Genomic DNA, 23171 nt, shown 5'->3' with positions numbered 1-23171 from the left:
CCAGTCCTAAGAACACATACATTCTAGACTTATTTCCTTGCTCCAAATACAAATGGTAACCAAATAATGGTTGACATTTTTTTTGCCATTTTAAGTATTTTAAGAATTAAGTGTAATAATAAATTTAGTATAACTCCTTTGTACCAGACACTATCATACGCACTTTATACAATAATAGCTGACATTGACAGGGGGTTTACTCTGGGCCAGCATTGCATCGGGCTCTTTAAATGCATTATCTCACTTAATTTCATGTGAGAAGCTAATCATTCCCATATTTCCAACTGGTAGACACATTTGTGCCCACAATTTATCCAGAAAATAATGAAGATTTCAAGTGATTAGGTAACTGCAAAGGTCATGCTCTTCTCACAATGCCTAAGTGCCTCTCAGTGACATAGAGAAAAGTAGATCAGATATTTTTACTTTCCATTTTGTAGGTCAGTTGCTTACTGTGAAGCATATCCTGAAAGGCATTGTAGACAACAGCAAAGATGTGAGGGGACACCTCTGATCATCCCTTCCCTTTGTAGGCAGCCAGGACTTCTTTCTGATATGCTGGAAGCCACTTGTAAAGGTTTATGGTCACACAGAAGAGAACTAAATATGTCTGAGGGATGATCACAAAAGATATCAGAAAATAGATTAGATATATTCTCAGATTTGTCAGCTCTTCTGCCGTCAGGTAACATTTGCTCAAATATTTACTTACAAAAGAACTAAAAAGAGGAGTGCTTTGGATTCCTGTAAAGAAGAAACTTGAAACAGGAAGAGACAGAACCAGGTTAGAGTAACAACAGGACCTGAGATTACCTTTCCCCTGGGAGATCTGCTAACTACTAACATGTCAGATATATTTAGCTCTGGAAGACAGAGAGGACACTAACGACCGGCTTGCAGACATTTTGGGAACCAGCTATAAGGCAGTTGGGGTCAGAAGAGAATTTATGTCTTAGAAAGATTAGGAATTAGGAATTTTAGGGCACTGAGGGAGAATAGCGCACATGGATCTCTCAGTTACGTGGTGAATCAAAGAGCTGAGGAATAAGCTGCTGGCAGGCTATGGTTTCTGTGGCAGTGAGTCCCAAATGCCATCTTATTTTAATCTACTTAACATTGCTTTTACTGCATAGGTTCAGAGTAAATCAATTTAATGATGATGAGAAAAAATAATTCAGTTTATTCAGTACTAACCAGGTGGCAGGCACTGAACTACGTCCTTTACTTACATTTTTTCATTTACTTTTATTTAACCTTCCCAGCTACCCTGGTGACAGGCACTGAACTACGTCCTTTACTTACATTTTTTCATTTACTTTTATTTAACCTTCCCAGCTACCCTGGAGAGGCTAGGTTTACTATCCCACTTTACAGATAAGGTAGCTTCAAAAAGTTAAGGCCCATGGTTATACAATGAGTAAGCAACAGAGCTGGTATTTGGACACTGCTCTACCAAACTCCAAGACTCATACTCTTAATTCAGCATGAAAACCTGTGGCAAGAGACATAATAATGTTGACAAAATTGGGAAATACTGAGCTAAAGTCTCTGCCCAATAAGTATTCCTCAAGGATTATCCCAATGCAAATGTGCTTAAGTTTGGTGTATGAGAGGGCTGGGTTATTGGCAATAGAAATTCTAGCATATTTCAGTAGTAAAGCACATATACACACATAGGTTATCCAACAGTCAAATAAAGCCTATTTCAACTTGCTAAAGTTGTTGGAACATGACATACCAGAAATGGGTTGGCTTATAATGGTGATTTATTAACTTACAATGAACAGTTCTTAGGCCATGAAAATGTCCAACTCAAGGCATCAACAGGATGATACCTGGTATCTGAAGGTAGGCTGCTGGCATCTGGGATACCTGTGTCCTATGGGAAAGCACATGGTCATGTCTGCTGATCCTTCTCTCCCAGATTCCACTGCTTTCAGTTTCTTGCTTCAGTGCCTAATTCTCTGTTTCTCTGTGGGTCCTCTCTTAGCTTCTCTGGGACTTTTCTCTGTGAGATTTTCTTCATCTCCCAACTTCTCTGGGGATTCTCTGAGCTCTCTGGGCTTTTTCTCTGTGTCCTTTATCCTCTTACAAAGGACTTCAGTTAGGGGATTAAGATATACCTTGAATGGGATGGGTCACATCTCAATTGAAATAATCTAATCAAAAGGCCCCATCTATAATATGTCTGCAACCACAGAATAGATTAAAAGAACATGGTCTTTTCTGGGATACATAACAGATTCAAACCAGCACAGAGCCTCTTCAGGTTATACAACACAGCTGCTTCATTGAAGTGAGCCAACATTGCCACGTCTTCTCAATCATTTCAAACTTGGAGTGTTCACCTGCTGAACTTCCTTCTCCTTGATAGTCTTACACTATGAAGAGAAGAGAAATGCAAAGTATATTACCCCATTTCTCCTGTGCTCATTCATTTTTCCATGCATTGTAAAGAATTTTCAGAGTAAAAAAAAAATATGTCTCAGGGTTAAGGAATGGGGACTAACCTTAATGAAAGAAACAGGTATTCCCTCTGCCATGCCTTTCCTTGCCCAAAGATAGAGCAGCAAAAGTATTATAGTTTAATCAAAATTTTCTATCTTGTAATGCTCTAATCTTGTGGCATGATCTGATTTCTCTCTTGATATCACAACCGATCTTCATGGTTTAGAAGAAGGAATTTGAAGTGGAGGATCAAGGAGACAGACCTCATCGTTCCAGGAAAGACCTAGCCTATCTCTCAAACTATCCCCAACTTGTCCAGCTAATTATTTTTTTCTCCTTCCTAAAGTCTTTTACCATATATACAACTAGTACTATCTTCACATTATTAACTTCTGTGTATTTTTTAATAAATGAATACGTTAGACTTATTTCCCAACTGGATTCTAAGAACCTTAAGAAGGCACTTTGATGTTTTCTTCTTCCATTATCCATAACTCACCTATCACAATGCTAGGGACATGATAGATACTCAAAAATTATTGATATTTTGATTAATATAGATGCACTGCTCCTACCAAATGGTTGCTTCAGCTTCTTTTCAAATGTTTCCTAACATCATTTCCTATAGACCTTGTGCTGGTTTGAAAGGAAGCCTGTCCCCTAAGAAAAGCCATGTTTTAATAGAAGTCCCATTTCATAAAGGTAGAATCATCCCTATTCAATACTGTATATTTGAAACTGTAATGAGATCACCTCCCTGGTTGATGTGGTTTAGTCAAGAATGGTTGTTAAACTCGATTAAGGGACGACATGTCTCCACCCATTTGGGTGGGTATTGATTGGTTTACTGGAGTCCTATAAAAGAGGAAACATTTTGGAGAAAGAGATTCAGAGAGACTCAGAGAGAGCAGAGAATGCTGCAGCACTACGAAGCAGAGAGTCCACCAGCCAGCGACCTTTGGAGATGAAGAAGGAAAATGCCTCCCGGGGAGCTTCATGAAACAGGAAGTCAGGAGACAAAGCTAGCAGATGACACCATCTTCACCATGTGCCCTTCCAGCTAAGAGAGAAGCCCTGACTGTGTTCACCATGTGCCTTCTCACTTGAGAGAGAAACCCTGAACTATATCAGCCTTCTTGGACCAAGGTATCCTTCCCTGGATGGATGTCTTAGATTGGACATTTCTTTAGACTTGTTGTAATTGGGACATTTTCTCGGCCTTAGAACTGTAAATTTGCAACTTATTAAATTCCCCTTGTTAAAAGCCATTCCGTTTTTGGTATATTGCATTCTGGCAGCTAGCAAACTAAAACAGACCTTTTCCTCAATTAATAATATTGGTGTCAAATATTGCCCCATTTAATATCAATTGCTCATGACTTCTTTACAGTATTACCATACTCTTTATATTCTTGATCCAACTCCTATACACAGTCTTCTTTGTACCAACAGTAATTCCTTTTCTCCTAAGGCCCTTCAATTAATATATTTCAAAGATTACTTCTCTTCTGCTTTCAAACACCTGCAGAACAATATAAGATCTTTTGCATCTTCAAAAACTTCCCTGTTTCATTTTGCTAAAGCTGCTGGAATGCAATATATCAGAAATGGATTGGTTTTTTCAATGGGGATTTATTCAGTTACACATTTACAGTTCTAAGGCCATGAAAATGTCCAAATTAAGGCATCAACAAGGGGATACTTTCATTCAAGTAAGGCCAATAACATCTAGGGTTTCTCTGTCACCCGGGACATCACAGGGCTGGCATCTCCTGGTCTTTTGCTCCTGGGTTGCACTGCTTTCAGCTACTGATTCCAGTGGCTTTCTATGTTGGCTCTCCAAATTATCTCCAAATATCTGTGTCTAGGCATCTACTCTCTGTGTTAGCACTTTTAGGGACTCCAGTAAACTAATCAAGACCCACCCTGAATAGGCAGGGCCACATTTCTATTAAAACAATCTGATAAAAAAAATTCCATTCACAATTGGGTGGCGCTTCATCTCCATGGAAACAACTTTATCAAAAGATCCTACCTGCAATAAGTCTGCACCCACAAGATTGGATTAAAATGGCATGGCTTTTCTGGGGTACATAAGAATTTTAAACCACACACTCCGCTTAACTCTGATTCTGTTTTTCTCTCTTCCTTCACTACCAACTCTCTTCCATAAGTAGTATACTATGCCCACTGGCTTTACTGTGTATGTTAATGTTACAAAGATCAAAGGTGATCCAAAGTATAACCACTTCTAACATCAGAAGAGGAAAGTCTAGGGCTAGGAAGACATAGAGTGAAGCTGGAGAAATGGGACCTTCGTTATTCAAACAGGTCAAAACAAACTACCTCTAGTCTACTCTTTCTACATGCATTAACTTATTACTTCTGCACTCCTTCTCCTATAATTTCTTTTAAAATTATAGTTATAATGACATTTTATCCACAAATAACCTTAACCACAAATAACCTTAATTTTAATGGATATTGTATCTCATTGTGAAGACAACATTTCATGACAATGACTCTACCTGTTAGTTATAGGATGTGGCTTTTTACGGAGTTGGGAAGAGGCAAAATTGTAAGGAGACTGGAAAAGTGAATACGGGCAGGGAATCATCAGTATAATCTTCAAAGAAGTGTGCTCATCTGACTCCCACAGGATATGGGGCTCACTTCACTGCTACAGTGCTGGCAGGCAAGGCACTATCAGTGATTCAGGCAAAGATTCTGAAAGTGAGCGCTCTTCCTAATTTTACCCTGCTGCTCTGAATGAGCTGATGACAGGGAGAAAGGTTTGGGGACTGTTATAGTCTCACTATACATTTCTTCTTTGAACCCTTGCAGTCTAACTTATACCCCAACAGTTGACCTATCTTCTCCTTCAAAGGTCATAGGTAACCTTCTAATTCTGAAATCCAAGGCTAAAGCTAATCCATTTCTGTGGGTGTAAACCCATTAAGTAGGACCTTTTGATGAGGCTACTTCAGTAAAGATGTGAGTCACCTCATTTAGGATGGGTCTTAATCCTATTACTGGAGTCTTTTATAAATGGAATTAATAGAAAGAGAGAGAGAGAAAGTTATGGAAGCAAGAAGCTGAAAGCTATAAAACTCAGAAGAGGAGGGAGAGAGATGCTACCATGTACCTTGCCATGTGGCAGAGGAGCCAGATTGCTGGCAGCCAGTCTTCAGGAAGGGGGCATAGCTTTGATTTGGACATTTTCCCAGGCTCTAACTGTAAGTGAATAAATTCCCATCGCTTCAGCCAACCATTTCATGGTATTGCTTTGAGCAGCCTAGGAAATTGAAAGAGTGATTATGTCCTCGAGGGTTTCTTTAGATCTCATTTTTAATTTTAGGATAGAAGACAGGCAAAGAGAATACCGTGGTGGAATTGGAGGATGGAGGACTAAGGAGAGAGAATATGGGTTCTTTTTGTTATACAGCATAACTGATACACTATTTTCTTCCCCCACATATTATTATTTCTCCTTTCTCAGCCTCCTTATTCCCATGTCCCAACCCTGAACAAATCAACCCTCCACAATATTTACCAATAGGAGGTTTGGGTGAAATGAGCCAGAACCGTTAAGAACACCAGAGATTCAAATTCTTCTCAAGGTCTCTCCCACCTGAGGTGGATAGCCAATGAAGATGAACAAGAAATACATTTTTAAAGGAAAGTAAGTCTTATCAGAAGCTCACAGAAGTCCCCAGACTATATTCCTAAGGTTGATATGGAGGAAGAGTAAGGGTGAGGCTACAGTGTTTGGTTGGAAAAGGAAAAATCCTAACCCCTGATACTGAAGAGAGTTACCCATAGCTAGAAGATATAATGACAAATAAACCATTGCATTAGCATTATTGGTGGTGCCAATTTGATCACCCCCACCACCACCTCTAACACATAAATTTCAAAGCCAGAAAGGAGTGTTGCTGTAGGTCAGGCTCCCCTCCCCAGCTGCATTCCCCAGAAGTGGGCAATAGGACTTAAGATAGAGTATGGACAAAGGAGGTGAAGTTGGGCATCATTTGCCCGCTTTCTTCCACTATGCTTGTCTCTGCAAAGAATTTTGTTGCTCGCTACTTTCTTGGCATCACAAACTACAATGTGCTGCCTTCTTAGTTTCCCTGATTATAACCCATTCACCACTAAAACTGCTTGGCAAGAGGATTTTGCATTCCCATCTAACTGATTTTTTATTTGCTTTCTACTTGAAGTTTGCATTTTAAACACTAGTTTTGCATTGTATTTGCTATTTTTGGCCCTTCTTTGCAAAAACTGATTTTGCTTTGTCTATGAAAATATGCTTGTTTTGAGAAGCACCTATTTAGCATGCATTTTATGTGTGTGGGTGATTAAGGTAAAATACTTTAAACAAAATATTATAGCTCGAAAGAAACTTGAAGATCATCTGGTACTTTCTCCCTCTTTCTCTTTATTTTCTATTAGAAAAAGAAACTGAGAGGAGATATTAAGTGAGTTGCCCATAGTCACATAGCTAATCAGTGGCAGTCATTAGAATAATGACTCTAGAAATTAGATCACTTACCTCCTAAATCAGTGTCTCTTCCATTACAGCATGTTTCCTCTATCTTATATGTTTATCTTTTATTCTCCAGTGCTTCTCTCTCTCAAGGATTAGCTTCACCATCTGCCTCACTGTTAACTCTCCCATTTGTCACCCCCAGAAACTGGGGAAGCTAGAATTTTCAGAAATCCTTATCTATCTAGGGCCAAGTTGCTAACAGGGATGTCTTGAAGTAAGTGAACTAAGTCAACTCTTAATTCCTTGTACTCATGAATAATCACAGAGATGGAGATGGAGATGGAGATAGCACTGAATTTGAGTCAGGCAGCCTGGATTTATTACTGGCTTCGTGAGTAACAAGACGGAAAGCAATATTTTACATTTTGAGCCTTGGTTTCCTCATTTGTAAAGTGGAGAGATTGGCCTACCTGGCTTCTCATTTTTAGGGATTAAATATATTTACTAATATAATGTTTTCATTGGAGAAAATTTGAAAAAACTAAAGGGATGTATAAAATTTTTAAAATCACTCATAATCAAACAACTCTGAGATAATCACAATTATCTGAATACAATGTATCTCTTTCAAGCCTGTTTTCTATGATATTGATCAACATTGGAATTATACTAAACTGAATGCTGTAATTGTTTGTAAGAAATTAAAATAAAATAGGGGCTTTTCACAGTGTCATGCCTCCTGAGCATCCCCAACGCAGTCATGAGTAACGTAAGGGGCATTTGCACTCGGTCATTATGCCTCAGCATCTTAGACCTTATCATTAGGTGCCTAATGACATCCGCTTATACAACATAAACAGCTTCTCCCTCCCCTCCTGGTGTCCTACCTGGGTTTGCACTGCGCCCCCGCAAAAGTCAAGGACAAACTCCCCAGTTCCCATTCCAGCTTCACCAACTATTCCAGCTCTACCCATATAACATTTCCACTGTAATCTCTGCTGCTGCTTGATTGAGCCCACAGTCCTGATATTTTTCCCTGTGTGACCCTGTGAACTGTGTCACTCCTTTCTGATCTAGGACCTAAGGATCTATGAGTACCAAAAAACTCCTTTCATTCATCTCCATTGTCACCTGCCCTTGCTGCACTTGACTATCCCTGTGAGGACAGGATAAGGATCCTTACAACAGAATTATAAAAATCATTTATATTTGACTTTGACTGTGTTTGTCTTTAAATTATGCTTCCTCCCTGACATCTAGCAGTTCTAGTCTTCTATTGCATGTATTCAATAATGTGTTATGTTCGATTTTTCACATTTATTATCTCATGTGATCTTCTCACCATTGGGGGAAGGTAAGAAGGGCAAATATTATTATGTCCATCTGATAGATGATGAAGCTGAGGCTCAGTAAAGTGAAGCAATTTGCCCTAACCACAAGGTCAAGGTCAATGGCAGGGCATTTAAACCCAGCACTACTTGGCAAATATTCTTTGTCACATTGTTTCCATCTGGCCTAAATTCAAAAAAATCAAACTCCATTGCCTACTAGCCCAGGGAAATGAAAAACTTTTGCTGATTCTGGTCTTTTTGTTGCCAGTGCATTTCTATGAGGAAGGCTTTCTTCGCTTAAACAAATTCATTAAAAATCATGTGGCTTGCTATATTTTAAGTAATTATTTACAATGCTGATTCTACTAGATGTATCATCCAATTATCTCTAGTCCTTTGGCCAGATTTTTATTTTCTCCCTGGCACCACTATCATCTTATCCTTAGTTATCTAACTACCTGCGATAAACTGCCACATGACAAGTTCCTACCTCAGGGATAGTTCTGTTATTGTATTTGATTTGATGGATTATAATTAGCTACACTAAAATCCAATCACAGTAATAAAATCCAATGACTGGAAACTGGGAATTGATCCAGGACTGGTCTTTGATGGAAATATAATGTCCTATATAATTGGCTTGAATTGTAATTGGTCATATTAAAGTCTAATGTTGACTAATTCTGAGTAATAGAACAAGGCTCAGTCAGTATTTATGTTGCACTATTGAATAATTTTGGGATTAAAATATGTAGGTGGCTTAATGCTAGATCACACTGTGAATCAGACTTCTAACTATCCAATTAGCTGGAATTCAGAAGATGGCTATGCAGCCCAGACATTTAAAGGGAGAGGGAGAAAATGCAACATTTATTTAGAGATTTTAATATAGAACTCAGCCTTTTTTCTTGAGGTTAAATCCTCATTAACTGTGTCCTTTCCTGTAACTACCAAGAAGTTATGAAACAGAGCGAGCAATTCCACTAATTATATTTTGTTTGGTTTTGGCTAATTGAACCACTAACTGAGAAGATTGCTAGAGGGCATGGTACCAACATTAGGAAATGCTAAAGAAAGCCAGACAGAACTTCCATTTCCTACCTACTTTCTCACAGAATACAAACCCTACCACTAGTCTAAATCACAATTTCCTCTCTGTGCAATGTTATTTGCTGAGAACTAATAAAATTCTGAGAAGGGTTTTATCTGTTGCCTCTCCTGGGAGTGTCTTTATTCCTATAATGGCTCCTTGAAGAGTAATCCTACCTTTGAGCCAAGTCAGAGGCACTTAGGCCTAGGATACTCCAAGCCCTCTTCCTTTTCTATGCAAACTTCCATTCCTATCCTCCTAGGCAGTAAAGTATTAATCTTGACAAAAGATAGGTTTGGCATTTGCCCTTGGCTCCTGAGAGATAATCTCTAGGGCTTTAGAATGTCTTGTCTGATAAGGATGTCTTAGTTTACTTGGGCACTCTGGGCCATGCCTGATAGTCTATGCTAACAATGGGATTTATAGTTGGAGATTTGGATGGACAGTAGGAACTCTATCTCCTGAAGGACTGGAGACTAAGGTCAACCACGTGCGTTGGTCACTATGTCTATATGACCATGTCCCACTATAAACACTGGACACCAAAGTCCCATGAGCTGTTCTTTTGGCAATATCCCGCATGTATTTTCATACATTGTTACTGGGAGAAGTCAGTGCTGTTGTCCATGCCTCTACTGGAAGAGGACAACTGGAAGTTCACAGGCACTCTTCTGAACCTTGTCCCATGTGCCTCTTTCCTTTGCTGATTTTAATCTGTATTCTTTCACTGTAAGAAACCATAACCATGAGTACAACAGTTTTAAGTGAGTTCTGTGAGTACTTCTAGTGAATTGTCAAACCTGAGATGGTCTTGGGGACCTTGGAATTTGCTATTGGTGTCAAAAATGGAGATGGCTTGATGACTCCCAAACTTTATACTTGGGTACCCTGTGCTCCTCAATTGCTCAGAGTCTGAGGTTCACAGAGGCTGACTACACTCCAAGCAAATAAGTTAGGCTCTAGAATTGATAGTACCTCACAATCAATCAAATATCTTAACTGCTACTTACAGCAGTAAACTTAGCGAGACCAGTAGTCACACAAGTCTTACCATCAAAGGTGGTGGTTTCTAGCAGATGCTGGTCGGCCTCACTCCTGAGGAAGGCTGCCCCCTTCCAAGCTCTGATAGGTCTCTCCTCTTTAAAGTGAGCCACCAAGAAACAGTTAGGCCTAAAGGTGAGCTGCTGAAGGGATTCCCTTCGCAAAAGATAGATGGGGAGAAGAAGAAGGAAACAAAAAGGAAATTAGGCATCAGGCTCTCAAACAAGAGGCCATTCACTGTATGTAGCAGCTACTTTTACGTGTCAACTTAGCTAGGTTTGGGTGTCAAGTTGTTTTGCCAAACACTGACCTAGATGTTGCTGTGGAGGCCTTTTGTAGATGGAATTAGCATATAGAATCGGGCTCTTTAAATAAAAAAATTACCCTCCATAATATGGGTAAGCTTCAGACAATCAGTTGGAAGCCTTCAGGGCAAAGTGAAGCTTGTAGAGAAAATACTAAATTATGCCTCAAGACTACATCACTGCCTGCCATGCCAGAGGACCCGGGTTCGATTCCCGGTGCCTGCCCATGTAAAATTTAAAAAAATTTAAAAAAGACTACATCACCTCCCCTTGGAATTTTTAGCTTGCCAGCCTCCCCTACAGATTTTGGACTAAAGACTGTAACATCACTCACATCAGAATTTCCTGCCTACCAACCTACCCTATGTATCTCAAATTTGCTTGCCCTGATGTGTGGACCAATTCTTTAAAATGAATACATATAGACAGAAACATACATACATATGCACAAATATATATATGCATTTATGAATATACATATATCTGAATATACATATATCTTGTTGGTTCTGTTTCTTTGGAGAACCCTGACTAATACACTAAAGAAAAAACAAAAGGGGTTAAGTTTTCTTTTAGCTACCTTTACCTTTTCTCACTTTCTGTCATGTTTCAAGTTAATAACAAAATTGGACCTCAAAACATCTGACTCTGGCAAGGTCAGCTTAGCCACTAGGAACAGAAGGCACATTGCCGAAGGCCCACTATCCCTTTAGGGGCCATGCAAATGTTTAACTTTTAATTCATTTTAATATCAGAAAAAACATGACTATAATATTAGTGAGTATTTAATGATGATTCCAGCCTGGATTGTATTCATCTTTCTACCAATACAGTTGTAAAATATGACTAATATTTTTTTAAATGAGGGAAGGTGCCTGTGAAGACCAAAATCATAATGCAACCCTGAAGCAGAGTCCTAACCTTGGCAGGTAGTAGAATGGGCCAGACCGAGAAGGATCAAGTTGTGTATGCTGGGTTCCCTTGAGAGACATGGAGGAAGGTATTGGGGAACCTATCTGCAGACTGGCAGAGGGCAGCAGCGGGGAAGCCCATGCTGAAGGTGGGAAACAGATAGCATGTCAGGCACAAGGTGGGTATGAGCAAAGGAGTTCATTGGCTAAAGCTAGGCAATTTTCTAGTCTTGGAGGAAGTGACTAACACCTAAATTCACGGAGCATCTTCTTTAATGTTTATACTTCACAATTGATAGCAGGGAAGAGAAGAAATGGAAACTAGACCTTTAAGATCCAAAATGATAGACCATTCCTGTGCGTTGACAAAAATTTCTTAAGTTTCTTTCTCTCCATTCATGCTTGCAAGGCAAGTATCATTAGCCCCATTTTACAGAAAAGAAGATAGTGAAGGACTTGCTGAAGTTGCTTGGCACGGGTGCCACACTTCAGAACTGCAGTCTTCCCAATCTAGAGTAAACTGTGATCATTTTCCATTTCACACATGTGGTTAATTGTTAGCAAACTCAGTAATGCATTCTACTGCACTTCATCTTCTCTTCTTTGCGGTAGTTTAGTTGCATCTTGTGATACCGTCTCTGGGATCTAGATTAAAGGAATGTGGTTTAAAGGAGAAAATAATGGTCCAAGCTGAGCATTGGTTTTTCTCTGTAGACAATAGATATGTGACTTGGAGGAAATTATTTAACTTTTCTAGGCTCAGGTTCCTCACCTGTGAAATGCAAGGATTAGTCATAATCCACAGGGACATTTCCTGAGTAAGGGAGAAGAAGAAAAGAAAAGCAACACAAGGAAAGGCAAAGATACAGGGCAGAGAGTGGCATTTCCCAGGAGAAAAAGACAAAGCTGACCTTTCTTCAGGTGAGCATTCAGATTTAGGATTTGTAATAATCATAATACTATTGCTAATAGTAGCATGAAACATGAATGGATAAAATGGAGTAAGATTAAGGAAAGCTGAAAGTTAGGTGGAGAATTTTGGAAATTGGTTATATGAAACATTGTAGATTCTTTGGGTAGGAACAAGATAAAAGCAGTATTTTAGGAATTAGCTCTGGCAGCATGTTCAGGATGGATTGGAAGAGGGAGAAACTGTAGTCAGAGAGACAAGTTGTGAGTCTGTATTTGTGAGAGAATTGAACTGTATTTTCCCCTCTCACTGTCTGTTACTTCCTGGTGACTTGCACTTAGTACATAGTAGAGCTCAGGAAATGTTTTTGGATTTAGAAGAATGCCATAAATACACAAATATATGTGTGTGTGTATACAAATTTCTTGGAAGCCTACCTAAATAAGCGTATCAGTCTGGGGAGTGGGAACAGGAGATGGGTGGGAGGAGAAAGTTTCCTTTCCTTTCAGACCATTCTGTGCTGTTTAAATTTGTGCCGTGTGCATGTACTTTCATAGTTAACAGATTTTTTAAAGTATTTCTTATTTTAACATCCAGGGATTTAGAGATCACATATAGCTACAGAATGCACAGCTGTGTAAATCTCTTTTGTAGCCTGGACCACATAGCATATTTAAAGGTAAGTATCTAACAGCGTGTGTAAAAAGAAGGCACCAGATAGTAAGACACTGCATATACCAGGAGTGTAGAGGATCTGGCAAACATTTGGTAGTAGGTAACTGGGGCCAAGAATATGGCCTTATAAGCAAAGGAAGTATAATTCTGTTTCCTCTTTGGCCTCCCCCAGCATCCATTAACCTTCTAATGTTGCTGCTATCCTCTAGATCCCTTTAGGTTCGAGCGGCACACATGGCTTTAGAACATTATAAAAATAACACATTTGCTGCAGCCAAGTCATAGCAATACCTTAAAATAGAAAATTGAACAGGCCACGTCTCCCAAATAAGCTAAAAGTATAAATCACGCCAGCAAAATAAGCAGAAAGGTGAAATTTAATCGTGATAGAAAAACATAGCTGAATATAGAACTAGAGGCTGTTCTTTTAAATAGGAAAGAAAAGTTAATCTATATATTGAGAGAAAATTATGTTTGATGATGGTATTTCAGTGCATTATGTCAAAGGATTCTGAGATGCATCATAAACTTGCATCTGTTAAACATATTTAAGAGGTGGAAGAGAGAAAGGAGCAGGGCCGGAATGCTAGGAGAAGGAGGGAAGGAGATAGGGCATGGGAATGCTCCCTTTGAACATTCAGAAGCGTGGTTTATCAATTCATACTGGAATGATTAGGCTCCGGTAATTACATAGCTATGAGCATAAATGTGACCATATAATTTATCATCCAAATTGGGATTTTTACTTTTCATACAAGGCTCATTTGAGAGTGAAAGAGGGCACCATTAATAATTAAGCCAGGTCAACAGACATAAACTGAGACTTCCCCAAGGAAAAGGGGATATATAATTACCCTACTCACAAGAGACAATTGATAACTTGGAATGACAGTTTAGAAATCTAAAATGAGGGTACATTTTTTCCATAACTATGAAGTCCAAATTACTCGTGTCCATTATTCACAGGGGCTTAGACAATAACACTACTATCAGTAAATTAAACTCAGAGAGAAGCATTAGATAATCCTGTGTTGTATCACTCAATTTGTAATGCAGACAAGGTAATTCATTGTTTTTTTTTTTTCCTAGAATATGTCTTTTCCAGGGACAGAGTGCTGTATAAACCACCCTTCTTCTATTTGCATTGGCATGGCACAATCCAGAATTAAAGGCATCCTAGTTATCTAGTTAACAAGGCAACAACAGAAAGTGGGAAGCCCTTAAATAGAAAGGAAAGTTAAGATATGAGTTTTTTACTTGGTCAAAACCTAGTTGCCTTATGATGGGAAATAAGTTAATGACTGCTACCTGAGAAGTGATACTAGCCGGGATGTCCAACAGTCCCAGTTTATTTGGGACGGGGGTGTTTCCCAGAACAGATGGACTTTCAGTGCTAAGACTAAGAGAGTTCCAGGCAATCTGGGACAAGTTGGTCACTCTATTTTAGATCTAGAGAGAATAGTTATTTTAAGAATAAAATCTCTACTTTGGAAATTAACCACCTTTATGCTGGTTGTGTTTTCTATGTTATCTCCCTTCTCAGGTATTTTGTAAACATCTTTTTGAAAATGTCCATTTATTCTCTCATTCAATATATATTTATTGCCCATCTATTATTGCTGCTGCTAGAACTGGGGTTGAGGAGTGGATCCAATGATGAACAGAATAAACATACTGTTTGCCTTCTCAGAATAATAGATTGAGGTGGAGATGGGGTTGTTCTGACTTGAAGGCAAATTTGTAAAGAGGAAACCTCACACCCTGGGGAGGGGAGTGGTAGTCATAGCAACAGAGGTTGGAAATGAGCAAGCTCGTGGGGAACTGTGAAAGGAAGGGAAGAAGCCACCTTGTACAAGTACAGCTCCCAGATCACCATATTGAGCTAAAATCTTAGACAAATTTTCTTAACACAAGAGAACTTTTCCTCATATTACTGTTCCAAGGCACCTTCATTCCCTCATCATCTCCTACCCATCAGTCCAATGGAAGGGTTCCCACCTTTAACCCTTGTAGGCAACCAATGTAGAAACCTTGGAATCATCTCTGTTTCCTCCTTCTTTCTTGTACCCACACTCAATTAAGTACCGAGGTGTATAGTATTGATTCTATGATTATCCAGTTCATATCCATTTTCAGCAGACCCATTTCAGAGTAACTGCTGGGCCCACACCCCTCTTCTCCAAGAAGTGCCTGGTCTCCACCCTCAGTCATAAACCACAGCAGCCATGTTTATAAGGTGACACTGGTTTCCTGACCCAGCTGATTAGACCAGGCATGAGCACCTGATTCAGTCAGGGACAATCAGAGTCTCCTTCCCTGGAATATGGATTTGGGACTTAAGTGCCAGTTTCATTCTGGGTTCTTTGCTCAAAACTGTGTGATACAAACCTGGGGACTGATGCTGGCATTACAATGTGGTCATATGGTCCCACATGCATGTCAATCAGCAAAAGCATTGGTAGAGAGGGAGTCACAAGAATGAGCATAAGTATCAATAAAAACAAGGAAAGAAAGGAAAGAGAGATTGCTTACTGAGGTTCCAAACACCAAATAGCTTTCCATTTATAGGTCCTTCTGCGATCTAGATTCAGTTCCTTCCTTTTTGTTTCCAGAAAAGTTCTAATAACCTTCTAATACATTCCTATTTCCCTTTCTCACTTTAAATTATCTTGAGTAAGTTTCTGTTGTTTGCCATCAAAATATCCTTACCTAAGACCTTGTCCAACAGTCCTTGTTCTAATACAGGGTCTCATTTTCTCTCCTTAAAATGACTGTGAAGATCTAAAGCTCAATATAGTATCTGATGCACAGTAAAATCTCAATCAACATTAACTACTCTTAATATTATTCAACAAGCATTTGCATAGTTTTTGAACACTGTGCTAAATTTGTAGAAGGTTAACTTTACCCTCTGAATTGCTTACTGAATGTGGTATGTGTAAAAGCCATGATAGAGATGGTTTGTACCATAGGGAAGTTAAGAAGGAAATAATGCAAAGAGGCAGCTGTAGCTGGGTAGATGAAGATGATACAAGGGAAGCATCTTCTTTATTCTAGTCCTCCCACTCTCAACCACAGTATATCCATCACTTGGCCTTATCTCTTTTAATCAGTGCCAGACAACAAATTTCTGGGGCAAGGGAATATAAGGACTATCTCATTTGAAATCCACACTATCTTGGCATTTTAGAACCTTAACTGCAAGCAGATGCTCAATCTATGCCTACCAAATAAATTGTTAAAAGGGTTAAATTATGTTCATGTCAGCAACCCCAACAATTTTTCAACTTGACTTCATCATAATTGATTAGATTCACTTGAGTTCTTCATCAAGTTAGGTTATTATGTTTGTTTACTTTCAAAAGCTTCTACTGCTGGGAAACCATGATGCAAGTAATAAGAAGAAATATTAATGTTCCTTTGAGTAAACAAACACTAAGCATCTCTTGACAAAACCTTTTCCATTATTAAAATTGGAGACAAATTACTTGAAAATGAGAATAGATTTATCCAGATGTCAACAGAGGAAGGGGAGAATTATCAAGCACTTAAATGATTCCAAATAAGCTGGGACATATGTCTCAAGGCAGTAAATGAAACACGTTTAAGTTACAAGGCCTAGTGAATGCCACAAATCTGAAGAAAAGCTGTAAGATGCCCTTAATTAGGGCTACTATTGGGTAGACAAATGATGCTGATATCTCCTAATATTCACACTCCTGGCACAATCATGTAACGTGTCTTAACACATCAAGGTTTACTTAGCAGAAAATAGAAACTGCTGAGAACTTACTCTTTATGCAAAATCTACCATTCCTTCACCAGCTACAAAATTGGCATTTTAACTTTTATTTTTTACATGCAGTTTAGCTCTCTATAAAAGCAGAGGTTTGGGAAGGTTTACCTCCTTAAAAGAGAACTGTTAAACTGTTCAATTGAATTGAATTAGGAATCAAGAGAGTTGTGTACATTATTGATTACTTGAAGAACTCTTTTCAAAGGTAATTATTATTTTTACTACAGTTCTCCAGGCAATACAGTTCACACTCCTCAAGTCTACTTGCTTTCCTCCCGTTTCCTCCCTAGCCCACTACAATTTGGATTTTGTTACTGAAACTGTTCTAATGAGCTCCTATGAACAAAACCGAATGTATGTTTCAGTCTCTAATTCTACTAAACCTCACTATAGCATTTGACATTCTTTAGTACTCCCACATTTCTGAGCTACCTTTCTCTTTTTGTTCTCTTTATGGGTATCTCATTTACCAATTAAAGGCTATCCCCAATTGATTCTTTCTTAAAGTTTCTCTGCTTTCATTACCCACCTACTCTTGGGTGTTGTCCACGTTTTCCACAAAAGGCTTTAGCATATTGTATTAGTCAAGGTTCTCTAGAGAAACAGAATCAACAGGAGATATCTGCAAGTGTGAGATTTATAAGTGTCTCATGCAACCATGGAAATGGAAGAGTTCAAAATCCATAGGGCAAGCAGCTTCAAAATCCATGAAGCTAGCAGATCCAATGAAAGTTCTTGATGAGCTCCATAGGAGAGGCTTGCTGGCTGAAGAAGCAGTGAGAAAATCTCTCTTCTTCCTTAGAAGCCTTCAGCTGATTGGATGATCTCATTTGTGGGAGATGCAATCTTAGTTGATTGCAGATGGACGCAACCACAGCTGCAGACAACTGACTGATGATTTAATACACCAGCCTTCTGGTTTATCAGCTAGCCACAAAATATCCTTGCAGCAATGATCAGGTCAGTGCTTGCTTGACCAGACAACAGGACATCATCACCTGGCCAAGTTGACACCACAATCTAACCATCACAGTCATGGTTATCTTAAACTCCAGGTCTGATAATTCCAAAATATTTGCCATACCTGAGATTGACTCTGATACTTGTTTTTTTCTCCTCAGATTGCTTTTTCTTGTCTTTTAGCATGCCTTATGATTTTTTTTATAAAAAGCTGGACACTATGGAATAGATAACAGGAACTGAGGTAGAAAGGTTTTTAGAGTGAGGTTTTATGTTTGTTTGACTAGGAGTTAGACTGTGTTTACTTTTGCTATAGCCCTAAGTGTCAGAAGCTGTGATTTCCTCTAGTCTCCTTGTTGTCTTATTGTCTTCAGGATTCCCTAGAAACTCTTTCTTCAACAGAGTCCTAGATTTGCAGTAGTTTCAGCTGTAATTCACTGTTCCTCTACAGAAGACCTGTTGATGTGGTGATAAGGTATTGAAGGGAGGGGGAACAGTCTATAATCACATGATCGGGTCTCAGTATTTTAATGAGCCTCTGTCCCTGGGCTGTGACCTTCACAAGTACTTCTCAGCTTTTTTGTTTGTTTGTTTTTCCCTTTATGTGGGATAGGAAGCCTAGAGGGAGCTGGGTTGGGTAATTTCCTTATCCCAAGTAGGATGAAGCTGTGGTGAAGTCTTCTCCCTTGCTGGGTAGGCCATTGTTGTGGAGAATGCTCTGGGCTTATTTCAAAATGATTCCTTTTTCCCTGGGAGCATTTTAAAATACTTTCCCCCTTTCCCTGACCAAATGCAAGCAATTTTTCTCTGACTATTCACCATGAGAATTTTGTGGGCTAATGGAGGCAAATTCCAAAAAAGTGTGGGAGTAGTCCTTATTCTAGGCCCATGAAAGTTTTTTTTTTCCATGTGAGTATCCCCTTATTGCAGCACCATTTGTTGAATTTTTGTTTTGTTTGCTTTTTCATTTGTTTGTTTGGGAAGTGCATGGGCCAGGACAGAACCCAGGTCTCGCACATGGCAGGCAAGAATTCTACCACTGAACTCCCTCGCACCCACACCCCCAGAAGTTTTTAACTCTCAGGTTAGTCCATAGTCAGCCCCCAGTAGTTCATCAGTAACTATTTAAGAGTCCCTACTAGTTATTGGCTCCAGTAGCTTTTGCTTCAAATAAGCTGATCTATAATCTCTGTATTTCTCTCTCTCTCTCTCTCTCTCTCTCTCTCTCTCTCTCTCTCTCTCCCTCCCTCCAGTATTCAGAGGGATGATTTATCCTGTGACCTTAATTCTGTTATGGATCTAAGAAAATTAGAGTTCTTCATTGTCAAAATGGAAACTAGAAGTCCCCATCTCTCATTTGGGGTTGTGGTTAGTGACACTTCTCTTCAGCTCCCTCTTCTACTAGCTCCCCTCTTTCAGCTTCTACTGGCCCTTCTAGCCTGTCCAGAACTTACTTACTCTCCCCTCTCCTAATCTGTGATCAAAATTCCAGTTCTGTGTACTCAGCTATTTGCTATTTATCTAGAAGAAACTTCAGATTAAATTCTCTCATGATTTCATTTTAAAGTATGCAATTTTAGGCACTGAAATTTAAAATAGCAGCAAGACTTTAAGTCCCACTCTAGTGAGGACTGGGCCACACAAAAAGTAAATCACCCACAACAATTCAATATGATAAATGCTGGGATAGAGCTATGAACAGGATGGCATAGGCCATGCAGGCATAACCCTCTAACCTATATTTATATTTTAAAAGAACATTTTGCAACTCAAATAATGGAATCTCAAATGTCCTTGGAATGATACCTATGGAATCAATACTAATCATCAGAATTAAGTGCTTTACATATAATATTTCTTTTAAACTCACTGAAGCTCTCTGAAGGACATATATCATAACCCATGTTAAATGAAGACACTAAAACCTGGAGAGCTAGCAAGTGATGCCACCTCTTTTGAATCCAGATACATGAATAATGTCCTTAATTTCTACATCTCCTTTTGCCTTCATATCCATTCAGTTAACAAGCCCTGCTGACACTATACTTAGGTATCACTCAGAATTATCCATGTCTTTCTGAGTGCCAGCATCAAGGCTATATCATTTTCTACTGGTTTAACTCGTCTCTTGATGGAAGCCAAACCAGAGTGAACTTCCAAATACAGAAACACAATCATAGAACTGCCTTAATTTATAGTTTTCCATGTTTTTACTTAAGATAAAGTATAATATGTTAGCAAGGTTACAGAGATCTCTACCTCTCACCTCTCTGATGTCCTACCCCATCTTTCTTGCTTTCTCATCCCCAAGCATAATTTGATTATATGTAGAATTAGCAGGTGTCAAGAACACTTTCTTACCTCTAGGCCTTTATGCATGTTGTGTCCTCTGTCTGGGACATTCAACCCTGTCCCTCCTCCTTTGGCCTATTCATAATTTTCCTTTGGGTCTCTGTTAAGTAACATTTCTTTATTAAGTAACATTTCTAAGTTATGTATCTCTGCCAGATGCACTCTTAGATCCCTTTACTATTCCTAACATAATTCTCATTCATTTATTGTTATTTGTTTAATTGTTCATCTTCCTATGACAATGACTAATTTTTCCATATTCAGAATAGACCCAAGTCTTTTGCACAGAGTATGGTCTTTAAAAAATACTTAGGAAATGAACAGACAAATGAATTTGGCCCATGAGTCTGACTCTTGAATCTGTGCTCTTAGGCATGATACTATACTGTCTCCTGATGAACTCCAGCTTGGAAAGTTCACGCCCTTGGTTGGGAAAGCAGATGCGACATGTCTGTAGGTGGATCATGTCCTTGGCTAAAAGAGGATCACCACCTCTTGTTTAAGATGGATGAAAAATATAAATATATCATTTATATATTTCATTTTCATAAAAAATGAAAAATATATCGTTCAAAGGTATATGATAAGGCTAATATTAGTTGGTTGACTATATACAGAAAACTGGATGTGTAGGGACATATTTAAAGAAGTAACTAAAAATATATAAAAGTATCTATTTAAACTTCAAGTTAAGAAATGTTAAGTTCACTGAACAATAACAGTGGAGCCAAGCTGAAAATGTGAACAGTTTTGAGCAGCATTTAGAAACAAATATTGATGTTAGAGCTATGAAGAGAGACTAAAGAAAACTAAGATTGTCTGGAGGGAATGGGGAGAGTGTATCTTTGTGCTTCAGAGTTGAAGGCAATATACCCTCCCACAAAACACTATTTAACACCACAGTCAGACAGTAAATATTAGATGGAATGGAAGATTGTTATGATCTAATATAATATTCCTTAAAGTAAAGGGCCATTATCTGCATAATAGGGTGACACCTAGTTTTGCATTGCTTGAGTTATTATTAAACACAAATGATATGTATTCAATATAGTTAGTGATTCTAAAAGGTGATATAAAATATAAATTCAAGGTATTATTTGTATTATTCTTATTGTATTTCTAATTCTCTGAATAATATGACCTTAACCCAGACTAATAATATAAATTTTAACTGAGTACAATTATAATCAACATCATCACATTAAAGACACACTTTTCTAAAATGAAACTAGAGTATAATGTATTTTAGTTCAATTAAATTTAGCAAATACTTTTTGAATACCCAATAAGTGTCAAGAATTGGCATAATTCTTGGGATACCAGCATAATTAAGACATGGTTTCTGCTTTCAAGATTCATGTCTGGTAGGGGATACTTGTCAACAAATAGTTTTCAATATTAAAAGCACAATAATGGACATACATTCTCTGAGAGATTATAATGAAAATAATATATGTTGTTGCTAAAATTCTTACCTCAGAGTAACTATCCCATTCTATAAATATATTATTGTTTTCTTAAAATATTTCATTTCATAACTCAAGGGAAAAAATATGAGCAACATTGCAAATTGTCTTTCATACCCTTCATTCAATGAGTTGGTAGAAAAAGGACTTGCCTTTGGAAAAGCAAAAGAAATGACCAACCAGTACTGAATCAATACTTTATATACTTCTGTGAAAGTCAATGGTGACAACACCAGCTAATTTTGTCATTGCTTCTAAATTTGTCTTCTAGTTTTTGAAGCGCTGTACCATTGGATTTGGATTTGGTACCCAAAATGTCTCTGAGCAAGGATCTGAGGTGCCAGTAAACTACTCTATTTCTAGAACCCAAAATCCACAGACTAATTTAACTCATCCCTTAAATGCTTGCAGCATAATAGGATTAGACAATATTAATAAGAGAAGTGGCAGCATCCCTTCTGGTGGTATCAATATTGGAGTCTTAGTCTCTAGTACTAGCTCTCCTAGTGATTTTCAGCAATTAAGTTAAGGGTGTCAATGTTTTCCACATTGCAAGAATTATAGTTAATAATAGCTGCCTACTATTTATTTAACCCATTCGAAGAAAATATTTATTAAAGGTTTGCTGTGATCCAAGCACTGTGTGCTGGTTTAAAATGATGTATGTACCCTAGGAAAGCCATGTTTTACTCCTAATCCCATTTTGTAAAGGCAGCCATTTCTTCTAATCCCCATTCAGTATTGTATGTTTGAAAACTGTAATTAGATCATCTCCCCGGAGATGTGATTTAATCAAGAATGGTTATTAAAATGGATTAGGTAGAGATGTGTCTCCACCCATTTGGGTGGGTCTTGATTGGTTTCTGAAGTCCTATAAAAGAGGAAACATTTTGGAGAATGAGAGATTCAGAGGGAGCAGAGAATGCTGCAGTACCAGAAACAGAGAGTCCATCAGCCAGTGCTTTGGAGATGAAGAAAGAAATGCCTCCTGGGGAGCTTCATGAAACAGGAAGCCAGGAGAGAAAGTTAGCAGATGATGTGTGTTCACCACATGCCTTTCTAGATGAGAGAGAAACCCTAACCATGTTTGCCATGTGCCTTTCCACTTGAGAGAGAAACTGAACATCATCGGCTTTCTTGAATCAAGGTATCTTTCCCTGGTGTCTTAGATTGGACATTTCTATAGCCTTGTTTTAATTGTGACATTTTCTCAGCCTTAGAACTGTAAACTAGCAACTTATTAAATTCCCCTTTTTAAAAGAATTGTTTTAACAGTTTAAACAGAATTGTTTCTGGTATATTGCATTCTGGAAGCTAGCAAACTAGAACACACAGTTTTAAGCATTTTGCAAATACAAGTTCATTAAACCCACATACGGACTGTTACTATTGCC

This window comes from Tamandua tetradactyla, chromosome 10 (genome assembly GCF_023851605.1).
Source record: "Tamandua tetradactyla isolate mTamTet1 chromosome 10, mTamTet1.pri, whole genome shotgun sequence".
In the NCBI taxonomy this organism is placed as follows: Eukaryota; Metazoa; Chordata; class Mammalia; order Pilosa; family Myrmecophagidae; genus Tamandua; species Tamandua tetradactyla.
Note: the sequence above shows the minus strand (reverse complement) of the source record.